General features: G+C 42.6%; 2 long non-coding RNA genes across 2 annotated transcripts; both read right to left on the bottom strand.

The window, feature by feature from the left end:
* Positions 1–551: 551 nt before the first annotated feature.
* LOC121779551 lies at positions 552–2,054 on the bottom strand. Its single transcript, XR_006045845.1, has 2 exons — positions 2,004–2,054; positions 552–833 (listed from the first exon to the last, which is right to left on the bottom strand). It is a non-coding gene; the product is annotated as an uncharacterized LOC121779551 (long non-coding RNA).
* Positions 2,055–2,627: 573 nt separating this feature from the next.
* Positions 2,628–7,016, bottom strand: LOC121779589. The gene is made up of 2 exons (XR_006045855.1): positions 6,786–7,016; positions 2,628–2,886 (listed from the first exon to the last, which is right to left on the bottom strand). It is a non-coding gene; the product is annotated as an uncharacterized LOC121779589 (long non-coding RNA).
* Between the last annotated feature and the right edge of the window lie 10,728 nt (positions 7,017–17,744).

Raw genomic sequence — 17,744 nt, 5'->3', positions numbered from 1 at the left:
TACTTCAGTATCTACGAGTCATGACTCAAATCATCACGTAAAGGCCACATAATCGAGCATACACAAACAATTATCACTAGACGTCTCAACACATAACAACATCATGTTCCTCAAAATCTCAATCGAACAAAAAAAGAACTAGCATGCTTTAACTTAAAGTTCAACTATTTCCAAAACAAAATTTTCTCATGTTTCCACAACATAAAAATTTCCGCCAATCTAATTCCACCATGTACAACTAATCATTTCCATTCCCAAAATATTTACCTCAAAATCTCTTACAAAATAATTTGGTTACCTCTTTTCAGGTTGAGCGCGATGGTCGGATGTTGAGCCCTTGACACTTTTAAATTAATTTTTTTTTAAATTATTTTGATCTAGGGATACTAATCTAGATCAAGAAAGAAAGAACACACTTGGGTCCAGAGCGGAAAGAAAAATTGCTCTGATACCACTCTGTCACGCCCGCATTTTCTAAGGATAGAAAACACGGTTGATCGTGACTAGGGGAGGATTAAAGAAGCGGGGAAGAAAGGGGGAAAACATACACATTTTACCAAAACCTTAATAACTGAATTAACCTTGAAAACGTCATAATATTTTTTCCTAACAATAATACCAAATCTAAGGAAATAAAGAGTGGATAGTAAACAATTTTCAAACGAGTTAGACTCTGCACGAATAAACAATTCTAACGAAAAGGACTCTTAGCGAAAGCGTTCAAGACACGGAAAATGCCGAGTATGAAGACCCGACAAATCCAATAATTATTAATCATGACAAAACAATCCATGAACTCTGCTCAACATCCTCCACGTCCATCGCCGCTCAATCTGCACATTAAGAAAAACAATATGCAGGGCTGAGTACTTGATGCACTCAGTGGACACATGCCAAAACATAGTTTGTCAAGCCATAATCAAGTGACCTTGGGGGTTTTAATTAAAAGAAACCCAAGTACACCAAAATATATATTTCACAAGTTCGGTCGGCCGACCATTTTCCATCCACATTCACCATCACCATATCTGAACATACATGATAAGGAACGTGGCCACGAACCAAGTCACTAGACCGGCCAACTCCAAAGAGATAACACACGATCTACGGGGTGTACACTAGTCCGAGCAGGGTTTGCAGCCCTACTGGGACCCGAATTCGATTAAACATATATGGCATATCAATTTCCCACTTTAAAACTATTATATACTAAAACTAATTGACCCTATAAAATAATATAATTAGTAGTGCTTAACAATCAAAATTAGAAAAACAAACAAAGTCAGCAGCAACGTATATATATACTCCCTACCCAAACTAATTCCTTTTTCTCAATCAATACCCACTTAGTCCAAGGCAAGAATGACCCAATAAGAGTATAAAAAAAATATACCAACACTTAAACTAAAGAAAAAGCAATGGCAGCCCAGAATACTCTCTGCCACCACACGTCTCTCAGCCTCCTTCTTCATTCAATTTTATTAAAACTCCCATCTCTCTCTATCTCACCTCTCTTTCCCACCTCCATTCTTCCCCAAATTCACCACAACCATTCCCTCAATACCAAGCTCAAGTTCTTGTCTCTATATCCAAGTAGACACAAAAAAACCCCTAAAACAGATTCTCTCCTTCTCGCTCGTTGCTGTACCCGCAGCCGCCGTCCATAGCTGCTGCTATTTGTAGCCGTCACCGCTTCTTCGTCGCCGAGCAGCACCGCTCGCACAACAGGTAAGTTCCCTCCCCTTTTCCCCATCCTAAACCTTTTATTAAATTCTTTAATTATTCAAATATCAAATATTAGTGGCCAAAAGTATCTTCCATAATTAAGGTTGAAGAGATAAAACCAAAAGGGCAATTTCTAATAGCATTAAAGGTCAAGTCTTTAACAAGAACAATGAACCAATAATTTTTTCAGGAGTTTTAATCGTGTGAGCTACTGTAAATATGTGAAACTAAGACATGGGATGGAATGCAGAGGATTCAGAAAAAAATAGTGGATATACCTTCACGGAAGAAGCAGAACTTGCAGAAGAGAAGGTATTCAAAATTATCACAACTCTCTGGGTTTCTCCTCCACACTCTGATTTCAAAAATTTTGATTATGGAATCTAATAATATGCAGATTTTTGAACTCAATGGGAGAAGAAGAAATTACCTTCAATGAAGGGAAGAAAAGCTGCAGGAACGACGGTTTGTTGAGATTGTGGGAGGAGATGTATAAATGGAGTTAATAGAGAGTATTTGGTTGGAGATTTTTAAGGAGAGAAGGAGATATGGAGAAAACCGAATAGAAGTGGGATTGGGAGAAATTTATTTGACTAAAATTTGACTGCAGGAGGAGTAGAATAATTATTTATTATTTTAACTTCTCAAAAATTGGTCAACTAAAAAGAAATAAAGGCTATAACAATAGAGATAAATGATAGACCCATATATATATAATTTTAATACATTGATTAAATTGTGGTGTTTTATTATATTAGTACTTTGGTGTTATTCCAAGCACATTGTAAACGAACGCCTAAATTTTCCCATCGACGACTCTCACGTCAATCTCGTCGACAACTTACACCACACAATTAATCAACAATAACTCAAGCATTCACTATTTCCATTCACAACCAATCGAGACAAACACGTTATTTTATTCAAGGTGTATCACTCGCTCGTTCTCAAAACAAAAATCTTAACTTAAAATGATAGAAATAAAAATGGGTATTACACTTTCCTAACTAAGAATTGAAACATCGGCGCTCCTCCTCTCTTTGTTGAGCTTTCCGCCGAGCTCTCCCTCCGTCCGCGAATAGGAGTCCCGTTTTTCCATTTTATTTGTCCGCGAACAGAAGTGTCAGTTCACTTTTACCATAAATGGTAATAGGGTCTCACCTACCAGTAACACATTCCACTCACATTTCATTTAAAACCAATATATACAAGTGAGACTCTTATTCCACTAACTTTTTTCCATCCACTTTTATTAATATATCTTAAAACTCATGCCGACAAGAAATGAGACTCCTAATGGTGGACGGAGGGAGTATATAAATAACTCTATTATATTGGAATGTATCAAAAAGGAATACCGACTCTATTAATGTAGAAATATACTACTCCATCCGTTCTCTTATAGTTGAGGCAAAACATTTTGGCACGGAGTTCAAGAAAAAAATGTTGAGTGTGTTAAATAAATACATAAAAAAGTAAGAGAGAGATAAAAATAGAGAGAGTAAAGTAGTTAGTGAATAAAGTAGAGAGAATAAAGTAAGAGAGAGTAAAGTAAGAAAGAAAAAAAATTACTACTACTATATAAGGAAATGACTAAACTATGAGCGAACTTTTCAAAATGAAAAAATGACTCAACTATGAGGGAAGGAATGACATAGAACGCAGAAACACTCTCTTCGTCACGAATTAACTGGTCAGCTGTTATTTTGTTGGAGTTGTATTACAGTTACCGAATTATTGTCTCATTGTGGAAATACATTTACTCCAATCTAATCAGCAGCTTATGATAGAGAATCTGGTGGTCTGGATTGTTTGTTTGGTTGATTATTTATAAGTGATAATAGGTTTTAGTTTATTGATTACTGTACGAGGAAATGACCACTAACTTTGACATGGTGCTGCAATTTAATTATGTTACAACCTACTATTATTTACCTATTTTGGAAAAAATTGCGTCCCAATTAAGATGATACACTTTCCTTTATACATTGTCTCAATTAAGATGACATATTTTTATTTTTGATAACTTTTTTCCTCCAATTAATACACTCCACTATTATTTTCTCTTTTCAATTAAATATTCTAACTCTTTCTTTCTGTATTTAATACTTACACCTTCTATTTCTCTCCAACTAAACACGTTAACCAACAACTCCTAAAATTTTGTGTCGGCTAACAAATGTGTTATCTTAGCTGGTATGGAGGGAGTATGAATTTTTGAAATTCTCATGAGATGGGTCCTCTCAAATAAATGTTTGCTCCATCTGTAGACTGCAAGTCGCCCAATTTCTGATCAGTGATAATTGATTATGAACTAGTATAGTGTAGTTTAATTACCCAGTAAGGCTAGATAACTCGATAACTCTTATAGACATGCCAGTTTATTCACTGCATCTATAGCTGATAATGTGTAGTAACAATTATCTTTGTGCAGACTTATAGTTGAACATGCCAAATCCATAGTCTCTCACGCATGACGTAGGGAACCATAATCCAAATCTCGATATGCTTGAAGATATCAAAATTGAAGAACAAGGGCTCGGGGAAAGAGAGGGAATGGCGCCGAAGGCATCAAAAAGGCGTAAACATGTAGTGAGATCGGATGTGTGGAAAGAATTTGAAAAGTGATTGAAGATTCAATTCAATAAGGAAAGTATAAAAGGAATAAAGTATTGATAGCAGTTGATCCGAATAACAATGGCACATCTGCAATGTGGAAGCATTATGCTTCATGTTTGAAGACACATGAAGCTTATGAAGCGTGAAAGAATCAAACACTGCTTAACCAAGATGAATCACGACTAGACATCCAAGAAAGGGGCAGATACTCAATATGCTAGATGATTATTCTTGAACAACCATTCAGATGCGTGGAACGAGAATGATTCCGTTTTTTCTGCAGTGAAATGATACAAAATTTTAAGATCCCGAGCAGATATACTATAAGATCTGATTATGTGAAGATGTTTCTAGAGGAGAGGGAACAATTGATAGTGGTTTTCTCCAGAATAGGCATGAGGAGAGAATCAATTACCACCGACTGTTGGACTGAAGTCAATAACACAAACTTTATTTGTATTGCAGCACATTTCATCGACAAAGAATGGAAGCTACAAAAGAAAATAATCAACTTCTATGACATTCCTAGCTATAAGGAGGATGATATTGGTAAGGTGTTGATAAAGGCTCTTATGAACTAATTTTTTGTTGTACCTTGGACAACGCTTGAAACAATGATGCAGCAATCAAGGACATGAAGTCCATCTTCAATGCAAGAAACATGCTTGTTGTCAATTGGCAATATTTTCATTAGAGGTGTGTTGCACACATAATTAACTTGGTTGTGGAAGACGGCATGAAATAAATAGGCATCGATGTGGTACAAGTTAGAGAAGCCGTGAAATGGATTAAAGATTCATCAACTAGGTCTAAGTCCTTCAAGGATATAGGAATAACAAGGATATAAAAAATACACGCATCCTTGTTACTCCTTTATCCTTGAAGGACTTAGACCTAGCTGATGAACCTTTTATCCATTTCACGGCTTCACTAACTCATACCACATCAATGCCTATTTATTTCATGGCGTCTTCCACAACCAAGTTAATTATGTGTGCAACACACATCTGATGAAAATATTGTCCATTGGCAACAAGCATGTTTCTCACATTGAAGATAGACTCCATGTCCTTGATTACTACATCATTGTTTCTAGCGTTGGCCAAGGTACAACAAAAAAACCTTTGTTTGCCCCAGTTCGTAAGAGTCTTTATCAACGCCTTAGCAATATCACCCCCCTATGACTAGAAAATTTAAAAGCGGCTAATTATTTTATTGTGCAACCTCCATCTCCGGTCGGTGAAAAGCGTTAACACAAATAAAACTTGTGTTATTGACTCTAATCCAACAGTCAGTCGTAATTGATACTCTCCCCATGTCTATTCTTGAGAAAACCACTTTCAATTATTCCCTCTCCTGTAGCAACATCTTCACACAATATAATCTTATCGTATATCTACTTGTGATCTTAAAATTTGGTATCATTGCACTTCAGAAAAACATAATCTCTCTCGTTCCACGCATCAAAATGGTTGTTCATCAAGAATAATCATCTTGCATAAAGTGTATGTGCCACTTTCTTAAGTGTCTTGCCGCAATTCATCTTGGCTAAACAGTGTTTGATTCTTTCTAGTTTCATGTGTCTTCAAACAAGAAGCATAATGCTTCCACATCATGGATGTGTCATTGTTCTTCGGATCAACTGCTATCAACGCTTGCACCTTTTACACTTTTCTTTTTGAATTGAATCTTCAATCACTCTATCAAATTCTTTCCACTCACTACACGTTTACGCTTTTTTTATGCCTTCGGCCCCATTCCCTCTCTCTCTCCCTCTCCCCCGAGCCCTTGTTCTTCAATTTCGATATTTCAAGCATATCGAGGTTTAGATGATAGCTCCCTATGTCATGGGTGACAGACTCTGAATTTAGCATCTTCAACTACAAGTTTGCACAAAGATAATTGTTATTACACATTATCAGCTACAGATGCATTGAATAAACTAGCATGCCTGTAAGAGTTATTTAGTTATCTAACCTTACTTAGTAATTAAACTACACTAAACTAGTTTATGATCAACCATTACTAATAAGAAATTGGGCGACTTGCAGTCTACTAATGGAGCAAACATTTATTTGAGATAGCCCATCTCATCAAAATTTCAAAATTCATAGTATTATTTTTTTTTAAATAGGTCAATAATAGTAGTAGTAACATAATTAAATTGCAGCACAATGTCAAAGTTAGTGCTCATTTCCTAATACAGTTATCAACAAACTTAAACCTATTATCAATTATAAATAATCAACCAAACAAACAATCCATAAAGGTAATAATGATGATATAATTAAACGTCAAGCAAAGCAAATACGTAAAAAAAAAAGCTATACTTATATATATACATTAAAAAAAATTAAAAACTATCCCAATTAATCAGCCTCTTGCAACCCTTCCACAAGAAGCGACCCCACAAACAGCCCTAACTACAAATTGAATCTCACCTGAGCTATAGGGAATGGAGGAGGACAGCAACGTAGGCGGGCTGGAGGCGCGGAGATTGCGAAAGCCGAAGGTGAAAGCAACGCAGGCGAGCTGGCGGCTCTGCTTCTCCCTTCTATCCGGAGGCGCGGGTCTGTGACGGAGTAGCGGCCAGTGGGAAGGGAAGCGCTTAGGGCTGCGTGGTGTGAAGAGGTTGCGAGTCTGCGTGAGAGAATAGGAAAGGAAATTATGGCTCTCTTACTCTCAAGTTTTGAATTTAATAAATAAAAGAAAAAGATTAATTAGGATTATCGAATATGGGCGGTTCTAATCGGTTCTAAGGCCATACACAATGGGGCGGACGATGGCACTCCCGATGGCGCGCATCGTCCGCGCCCGCCATCGTCCGCCCCATTGCGGGTGCGTGACATAGGCCGCGAACGATCGTCGCGCCCTATACTAAGGGCGCGGAGTATAGGGCGGACGATGCCCATCGTCCGCGCCATCGTCCGCCCCATTGCGGCATACGCGGACGATGGCCGCGGACGATAGGCCATCGTCCGGCCCACTGCGGGCTACGCGGACGATCGACGCGGACGATAGCACGTGGTTTCGTTTTTTTATAAATAGAGTTCATTTGTAATTTCATTTCATGATTTCACTTTCGAAACTTATTATTACATTTACATAATTACTACGAAATGGATTCAAGTCCCAATAGTCCTATGTTTAGCGGAGAGGCGCGTTGGCCGGGTACAGAACCCGGCGAATATCGTTCGTTCGACGCCGACACCCAGTACGATCCCGATTTCAGTACGGAATCGTACGGGTTGTCTGACATGGAGCCGTCTTCCGATCCCAAACCCGCCGCGACCGCTTACGCCCCAGCCAAAAAGAAGCGGAACCGGCACCGGGCGCAGAAGTTGCCGCCTCCCGAAAATTGCGATGAGTACGCCCCCGGCCGTACGAACTACACCGACGACGAAACCCTCATTTTGGCCCGATGTTGGGTAGATATATCGGAAGACTCAATTTTCGCGAACAACCAGAGGCAGGGCGCGTACTGGGAGCGCATCGCCGGCCTCTACAATGAAGCCAAGCCGCCGACCGCGTACAAGCGCAAACGTGAGCAACTCCGCAAGTACTGGGATCAAGTGAAGAAGCATGTGAACTTGTACGCGGCGGAGTTCGAGAAGTCCACGCGGGCACAGGGGAGCGGCGAGAGTTTGAGCGACGTGCGCGCTAAAGCATTGTTGTCGTACCGGTCGATGTACGGCGACTTCAAGCACGAGGCCATCTGGGCGCTCTTGAGGGACAAGCAGAAGTTCCAAGGTGGAATTCTGCACACTGGTGCGCCGAAAATGACGAAGACCACCGAAGCTGGTGATTACACGAGCAGCGGCAGCGGCAATCACCTGGTTGACCTCAACCGGACGTACGCGGATGAAGGGAGTTCCGGCACACCGGTGTTCTCCCGGCGTCAAGGCTGCGAATGCCAAGGGGAAGGCGGCCGCGACCTCATCCTCGACCGCTGCAAACCCATCTCCATTCCCGGAAACGCTCCCGACCCAGACGGCCACCACGTTTGAGTCGTTGGCAACAGCGTCGATGGCGAGGACGTTATTGCAGACGCACAAGGCCCTCAAGAATTGTACCGACGGAGGGAAAAATTCGTGAATTTACAGGGTCTAACACTTGTTTTAAGCCAGGTGTGTAGAAGGAATCCGCCAAGTCCAGGAAGGGAAGGCGGTAATCACACGCTCGAGGAAACTGGCGGATAAGTGAACAATGTGCGAAAAATTGCTTGACGGAGGAAACCTCGGAGTTGAAGGGTAGAATAGAGATTTCTACGAAGACTCTAGAAGGTTATGTCCGCATCTATAAAAGGAAAAAGCATGCACGCTGGAGGGATCTTCTCGGTTGGAGGCCTCGCTAACAGCCTGTAGCTTAGTTCACTTTTCACACACTTGAGTTCTTTTCGTGGGGAGATTCAGGGTGACGCACTTTGGGTTCACATCTAGCTTTTTCACGTTTTCGATTGAGTTGTAACACCGTCCTTCTGTGGGGCGAAGAAACAATTTAATTTCCACTTTCGTACTTTGCTGATTTCACCGAGCTTCGCTGTTCGAAGCTCGGACCTCTGGTTGTTTTTACCATTTATTCCGTATTTTATGCGAGTTTTATTTTCAGTTATGTCGATGATGTTGATTTCTGGTTTTGCTGCTATGATCTTCTGGAATTTGAGTTAGTTTACTTGTTTTGGATGCGTTTCGCAATTGTTTTCTGAATTTATGCAGGTTGTGGTTGGATCTGGGTGATCGGAGTTTGTTTGTTGATGAATCAGAGAGTTGAGTGCGCTGGTGTTGTGGAGATGTTTGTGATTGTTTGAATTCGGAGTTGATCGGGACAGATCTGTGAAAACCGGAGTTATAGAGTCGATTTTGTCTGTTGTTGGGTTCGGATCGCTTAGATCCGGAGTGGATTAAGCATCCGACGTGAATTTGAGCAAGATTGATTAAATTTCATGCCTAGTTTACGTGTTTTCATTTCATTTTGCCTAGTTTACGCATATCTGATGTATTTCCGGTTCATGGTAAGTTTCCAGCATCCAAATCTTTATATTCTGTTCGAATCCAGATATATGCTCTTCTTTCTCCATTTGCGTGCTTGAATCGGTTAGGAAATTTCATGTCGTTGTTAGTTGGAGCATAAGTTTGTTATTTGCAGCTTTGGCCGTACTTACTATATTTGGAGTCATGGTCCCCGCCGTTTTATTCTCTCTGTCTAGTCTTAATTAGTTAGGCGTTTACTCAATCTAGGAAGTAAAATGTGTCTCTCAGTATTGAAGTCTGATTCTATTTCCTTTCCGTGTCCTAGGTCTAGCATTTACATTTCGTGCCTAGGTCTAGAGGTAGTTAAAATTCTCAACCCTTTTGCGTGGCAGCAGCCGCTTGTTTCCAGAGTTTCTAAGCACTACTTCACGAATCCATCTTCGTGGGATCGACCCCGCTTCTCTATACTAATTTATAGTATTCGGGTTGAGGGATTTATTTTTGAAGGGGAGTCAAGTCTGTCCAACGACAAAACACTGTTGTTCTCTTGAGTTCCTGGACCTGGTGATCCGGTGGATTTAAGGAGCGTGGTATCTTGACCGAGCACTTGCTTTAGTTTTCTCTATGCACACTTGACTTACTTACTATCACTGCTTACAGAGTAACCACCTTCAAATGGCGCTGTTGCCGGGGATGGATGGCGTGCTATGTGTTAGTGTTCAGAGCCTGTGGTGTAAATAGTTTTGATTTATTTTCTCTCTCTTTTATTTGTTGTTTATGAGCAGAGGCTCAAGATCTACCTACTGGAGCAACTCATCTGGGTGGAAGCATGACCAGTTTAACTGGCGGGTTAAGGATACAGTTTCTACTGTGACCACCAGATCAGGGTTCACCACGGGAGATCCGTTTCCGAGTGAATTTACTAGCGACGAATCTTGGACGTCGTCAGGACGCGAAGATCTAGAGTCACCACCTGAATCAGAAACAGAGTCAGAAACAGGGGAAGCAGAGGAAGTAGTCATGGCGCAAGTAGTAGATCCAGATCCAGAGATCGGTTCACTCACTGCCCATTTAGATGGAGAACCAGCTCAAGCAATAGTGATGAATCCACGCCAGAGGACTATTGAGATCAAGACAAACGTACTCGGCATCTTGCCAACGTTCTCTGGGCGTAGGAATGAGTGTCCGTATGAGTTCCTAAATGAATTCAGTAAGTTGTGTGGTTTCATAAGAGGCCGAATGATGCAACAGAGGAAGATTATCGCCTACGTGCAATTCCATTTACCTTGAAGGGGGAAGCTAATACGTGGTTATTGAGGTTGCCCCCAGATTCTATCCGCACATGGAGGGACTTCAAGTTGGAATTCTTAGATTATTTCTTTCCATCCAACAAGACGAATGCACTGAAAAAAGAAATACTAGAGTGTTAGCAGGATTACGATGAATCGCTGAGTCAGTATTGGTCGAGATTCAAGGGGTTGTTGGATGCATGCCGGAACCACAGAATGATAGAGGCAGAGACCTACTCTCTGTTTTACGAAGGGGCAACTCCTGAGTCAAAGGACTTAATGAATTTCTCGAGTGGAGGGAATTTCACAAGAAAAAAGGAAGTGAGGCAAGAGAAATCCTAGGGAAGTTGATCGACGCTAAAAAAGCATACGATAACCCTAGGAATGCAGTGAGGAGAGGATCGGTGCATGCTGTAAGAGAGCAAGAAGATGACAAAGTAGAAGCAAGAATTGATAGGCTCGAGAAAGCTCTTTTGAATGCGATTGAAAAGACGATTCCACTGGCTTCACAAGGGGAGGAGAAATCTCTTGGTCCAGGAGATAATCAAATTCAGCAATATTACGGGACCCAGGAAGGAGATTATCAGGCCCAGGTCAATGCAATGGGAAGTTGGAATCCCGATGGGAGCTGGAATCCAGGGAGACAGAGAGATGCGCCCTGGAGAAACCATCCAAATTTCAGATGGACTAACAATGAGCAGAATCAGCCGGCACCACAACAAAGTCAGCAATTTGCACCTCAGCCCGAAAGACAAGGTAATTGGTCAGGAAGGAATCAAGAGGGGCAGGGCAGCTGGATCAATCGGAACCAAGGAGACCACTCGAGCTGGGGAAACAGAAATCAGAACAGTCAAGGGAACTCTTATGTACCACCGCACCAAAGGAATTTTCAGAACAATTACCAGGGTCAAGGAAATCAATACAACAACTCTTCAGGAGGTCAAGGAAACGCTCGTCAGGGTCAAGTGAGTGGACCGACTCTGAGCATAGGGCCAGGGCCCAGTCAGCCATCGAAATCACCAAAGAGTATCGATGATATGGTGCACGATCTCGTCAGTTCTCAGCAGCATATGCAAAACAACATGCAATCGAACAATGACGTAGTGCACAAGCTTCAAGATGCTCAACAGGAGCAAAAGGCAGCAATGGATATGCTAGCCTAGCAGTTATCCCAGATAGCCACTTCTTTAAGTGATATGAGGGGAAATGAAGGGAAGATTCCTGCCTCCGTAAGGCCACCGGATAGAGCGAATATAAGTCAGATTACCTTGAGATCCGGGAAAGGATATGATGGGCCAGAGGTAAGAACGAAAGAAGCGACAAGCCCCAAGGAAGGTAAGGACGAGGATACAATTCCTAGGCCTAGGAACTTGGAGGGAGGAACTTCCTGGGTCAAGGATGACCTTAAGACAGGGGATTTGGAGAAATCCTTGCCAAGGTCAGCTGAGCCTTTTTTCCTCGATCCAGAGTCGTAGTTGGAGAACGAGGCAGTAAGGGAGGAAACTGGAGAATTCTTAGCTGAAAGCTCTACAGGAGCAGGGAAGCGACTGAAGCCTTTCCCAAGCCGGGGGGAAGCCAAGAAGAAGAAGGAAGAACCGGTGGACTTCATGGATATTTTCGTGAAATTGGAGATTAATCTACCATTTTTACTGGCCTTGAAATTGCCTGTGTTTAGCAAGTTCATCAAGGAATTTATAGCTGGGAAGGCTAGACCCAGTGGGAAAATTTTGATAGGCGAGAACGTCTCTGCAGTGATTCAAAAGCGGAGGATGCCTTCGAAATGCAATGATCCAGGTATGTTTACCTTACCCATCTCTATTGGTGATGTAAAAATCGAGCATGCTATGTGCGATTTAGGTGCATCCATAAATGTGTTACCACTGGCTATATACAAGAAGTTAGTAGGGGTAGGCATGGTGGATACGAAAGTTGTGATCCAATTGGCAGACAGGTCATGCATTTGTCTGAAGAAGTGCTTGAGAATGTAATAGTAAAGGTACATGACTTCTTGTACCCAGCTGATTTCCATGCGATTAGAATGAGTGATAATGAATCTGCAGAGTGTGGCGGAGTACTTTTAGGGAGACCCTTCCTGCGTACCGCCAAGACTATCATTGATGTTTTTTATGGTACCATCTGCCTTGATTTTAATGGGGAGAAATATACATTCAGCATAAATGAGACAATGAAAAAACCTCTTGACGTCGAAAATTTGCATGCTATAGATGTTATTAACCCCTTGGTCCAGGAATACCTTGAGACAGAATTAATGCGGGAACAGATCGAGAATTCCGAGATGAGTCATCCCATTGATAGAGAAGTAGCTAGTTGGTGTCAAGCAATGAACACGAGTGAGTTATCAGATGATGAGCTAGCTGAAGCGATTCTGGAATTCTGTGCGAACCCGAAGCTAGCTAGATCAAGGAAGGCACCTTATGTGGCAAGCATGGACAGTTCTACTGAGTCTAAGAAGGGAATCGCAACAGAGTCGACAGAGAAAAATCCCTTGCCCCAGGAAAAAGATGTCCCCGAGAAAGAATTGAAAACGCTTCCACCTGGGCTCAAGTATGCGTATCTGGAGGAGAATGAAAATTTCCCGGTAATTATTAACAGCAACTTGACCGAGGGACAAGAAGAGAAATTGCTGAATGTGATCCGGAGACACAAGAAGGCTATTGGGTGGACACTCTCTGACTTGGTTGGAATCAGTCCAGATATGTGCATGCATCACATTCGTCTAGAAGAAGGAGCAAAAGCCTGCAGGGACCCGCAACGCAAGTTGAATCCGAACATGAGGGAAGAAGTGCTGAAGGAAGTATTGAAGCTGCTATCCCTAGGAATCATATATTCCATACCAGACAGTGAATGGGTTAGTCCAGTACATATGGTACAAAAGAAGTCAGGAATACAGGTGGTTAAGAATGATAAAAATGAGTTGGTCCCCACTCGACTTGTTACTGGGTGGAGGATGTGTATTGACTACCGGAAGCTGAACGAGGCTACTAAGAAGGATCACTTCCCGTTACCTTTCATTGACCAGATGTTGGAGAGGTTGGCGGGCAAGCAATATTTCTGCTTCCTGGATGGATAGAGTGGGTATTTTCAAATCTATGTGGATCCCGAGGACCAGGAGAAGACAACTTTCACGTGTCCCTTTGGAACGTATGCTTATAGACGGATGCCGTTTGGTCTGTGCAATGCGCCAGGCACCTTTCAGCGGTGTATGATGAGTATCTTCTCGGATCTCCTGGAGGATTGCATCGAGATTTTTATGGATGACTTCACTGTGTACGGGAATTCATTTGACTCGTGTTTGGCAAGTTTGGATGTAGTGCTGAGGAGGTGTCAGGAGAAGCACTTGGTTTTGAATTTTGAGAAATGCCACTTTATGGTCCCCGAGGGAATTGTCCTAGGGCATGTGGTATCGGAAAGAGGCATACAGGTAGATCAAGTAAAAATCGATGTTATCTCAAAACTGCCTTACTCGACGAATCAGAAAGAGGTGAGAGGATTCCTAGGGCATGCAGGATTTTATAGGAGGTTTATAAAGGATTTTGCGAGAATTGCTCAACCACTCACTCACTTATTGCATAACGATGTGGAGTTTGTTTTCGATGAGGAGTGCAAAAAAGCTTTTCAGTTGTTGAAGGATAGGTTAGTTTCTGCTCCCATTATTAGAGCGCCCGACTGGAATCTACCCTTTGAGATCATGTGCGACGCAAGCGACTACGCCGTGGGAGCGGTGCTAGGTCAAAGAGTTGATGGGAAAAGCTACGTGATTTTTTATGCATCCAAGACACTAAATCAAGCTCAGAAGAATTATGACACCACTGAAAAGGAGATGCTGGCTGTTGTGTACTCATTCGAGAAGTTTCGTCCGTACTTGCTGGGGTCGAAGGTGATCGTTTTCACAGACCATGCGGCTATTAAGTACCTGCTGGCGAAGAAGGAGTCCAAACCAAGATTAATCCGTTGGGTGTTACTTTACAAGAATTTGATTGGGAGGTCAAGGATAAGAAAGGAACTGAGAACAAGGTGGCTGACCACTTGAGTTGTATTTTTCAAGGGGAGACAGAGGAAGCAATTCCAGATGCATTCCCCGAGGAACATCTGTACTATTTAGGAGAACTTCCTAGACCCGTCAATTGGGAAAAGATCATGGCGTTAACAGATCCAGGAGATTCTGAGAGAGGAAAATGTCGTCTAAACGATGAGCCATGGTTCGCAGACTTGGCAAACTACTTGGTCACTGGAGAGGTGCCCAGTTCGCAGGAAATTTCCCGGGCCCATAGGATGAAGCTCAAAAGCGAGGCCAAGTATTATTTCTGGGACGACCCGTATTTGTGGAAAATGGGAGCTGACCAAGTGATTAGAAGATGCATACCAGAATGGGAACAAAAGGATGTGCTGAACCATTGCCATGCCCTAGCTTGTGGAGGTCACTTTGGACCTAGGAAGATTGCAAGGAAGGTGTTAGATAATGGTTTTTACTGGCCTACATTGCATAATGATGCTTTCGAGTTTTGTCAGAACTGTGAGAGGTGTCAACAGACAGGGGGAATCTCTAGGAGGGACGAAATGCCACAAGTTCCAGTGATTGTGTGTGAGATCTTCGATGTCTGGGGAATGGATTTCGTGGGTCCATTTCCGTCTTCATACGGGAACGCATACATACTTGTGGCAGTTGATTATGTTTCAAAGTGGATAGAGGCCAAGGCGACCACATCGTGTGATGCTAAAGAGGTAGCGAAATTTCTTAGAGCTAACATCTTTAATAGGTACGGAGTGCCCAGAGCTATAATATCTGATAATGGGACGCATTTCCTTAACCGGACTATTGAAGCTCTAATGAGAAAGTACGGGGTTCACCATCGCCTTTCCACACCATATCATCCTCAATCAAATGGGCAAGCTGAAATATCAAACAGGGAAATCAAAGCGATTCTGGAAAAGACGGTTAATCCGTCAAGGAAGGACTGGTGTAAGAGACTTGATGACGCACTATGGGCATACAGAACAGCATATAAAACGCCCATTGGAATGTCTCCTTACAGGTTAGTATTCGGCAAGATGTGTCACTTGCCGGTGGGAATTGAGCATAGGGCGTACTGGGCAGTCAAGGAGATTAATATGAATCCTCAAGCCTGTGAGGAGAGAGGAAACTGTAGCTCCAGGAGTTGGAAGAATTGAGGCTTGAGTCTTACGAATCAGCGATGTGGTACAAAAAAAAGACCAAGCTTTGGCATGATAAGAATCTCCGGACCAAGGAACTGCAAGTTGGGCAGAAAGTTCTCCTGTTCCAATCCCGGCTCAAGTTAATGCCTGGTAAGCTGAAGTCCAAATGGACTGGACCATACACTATTGTGAGTCTTCGTGCAAATGGAGCAGTAGAGATCCAGGGAAGTCCGTCAAACTCAACTCCTTTTCTTGTCAACGGTCATCGTATGAAGGTATTTAGGGATAACTCGGAGCTGTGTGTAGTGGACGAAATGCCACTACGCGCACTCCCTGATATCGCCTAATCGGTCTAGGAAGTGAGTGTTCTTAAGGATTTCCTAGGTCCAGTATCCAAGAAGTTTTACCATGACCTGACCTAGGAATCGTGAGAACACTTGAACACAATTTGTAAATATTTAATTGTTTTCCTTAAATCAAGAAAACCCAAACAAATCAGAAAAAAAATAATCTTCCGAAAATATTTTCGAAATACCAGACTCCTTGGGAATGTTTTTGATATTGTCATATCCTAGACCTAGGGGGTCTGGCGTTTCATTTTTTTAGTTTGATTCTTTTTTTATGTGTAGTTCTGCAGAGAGTATCTACTGGGGCAGGGAGTTGAGGAGCAAAACATTGGAGGGAATTGGCACTGGTTCAGATTTCAAAAAACTAATGGGGCACCTTTATAAGGAGATGTACGGTCGCTAGCGTCATGCCTGTAAAACCATCCTCGTCCATACCCATCAGCTAATAACCGTGTGCTGCTTTTTATTTTTCATTACTCACTCTCTCTCTACATTCGGAAATCCCCAAAATTTCTCTTTAGGTTTTTTTCTCTAACCCTAATCGAGAAAATTCCGTCCGAGTTTCTGTGAAAATTTTGCAGCATTCTTCATGGACTACAAATAGGGTGCCGGAAGTATTTCAGGACCCGCCGATTCTAATACGGTGGCATTCATGGCTGACCTCCTACAAAAATTTGGGGGGCCAGAAAAGGCGATGGAGGCATTTGCTATGTTCGCGGCTGTGATGGGGAAATCTGTACCGGCCGTTTCAACATCTGTCGTACCACCACCACCGGAAACATCAGGGGTTTCAACATCCCAACCGGAAGCCGTTGCAGAACCTGACACTGCCGTCCCAGAGACAGCCGCCGCAGAAAAGCACGAAGAAGAAGCAGATCTGGCGGCAGGGCTGGGATTATTGGCTGTAAGTGAACCCAGGTTAGATTCTGTCGTTGAGAGGGAATCCCCTGTTTTAAATGATGAAGTAGTTGGAGTTCCTGAGGGGGTGAACCTTGTGTTTGCCGCCGTGGATTTTGTGGAGAAAGAAACCCTAACAGAATCTGTGGGTGTGGATCTTTCTATTGTTGCTGATAGTTGTACTATAGAGGGGGAATCCCCTGTTTTGGAAAAGTTTGGAGGGGGGGAAACCCCAGTTGTTGGTAGTGATGTTCCAGAGGGCGACGAAGCCCTAAATTCTGATAGAAAATTAGCGGGGGAAACCCCAGAAGTGGTTGAGGGCGCCGAAGCCCTAACTGTTGAGGAAGATGTCAAAGAGGGGGAAACCCCTGAGAAGTCCGTGGGTATTGAAGCCCACGTTGAACAAGAGTTGGTTGTGGTAGAGTCCCCTGTTTATCTCAAGGGGGCGACCCCTTTTATGTCTGACAAGGGAGAAGCCCTCGTTGTTGATGCTGAACAAGAACCTGGCGGCGACGGGATGACTTTGATGGTAGATCTGACTAATGTCCCCGTTGTGACCGATTCACCAGTTAACGCACGGGAAGCAAGGAGGCAAGCTCGTCGAGGTTTACGTGATGAAATAGAGGAACACGTCCCGCGGACAGAAGCAGGGTCACTAGATCTAGAGCCTGCAACTCCTGGCCAGGTAAACTCTCCTAGACCTACTGATGGGGAGAGCGACA

Source organism: Salvia splendens, chromosome 19 (assembly GCF_004379255.2).
Source record: "Salvia splendens isolate huo1 chromosome 19, SspV2, whole genome shotgun sequence".
Classification (NCBI taxonomy): Eukaryota; Viridiplantae; Streptophyta; class Magnoliopsida; order Lamiales; family Lamiaceae; genus Salvia; species Salvia splendens.
Note: the sequence above shows the minus strand (reverse complement) of the source record. Positions and strands in the feature narration are given on the sequence as shown.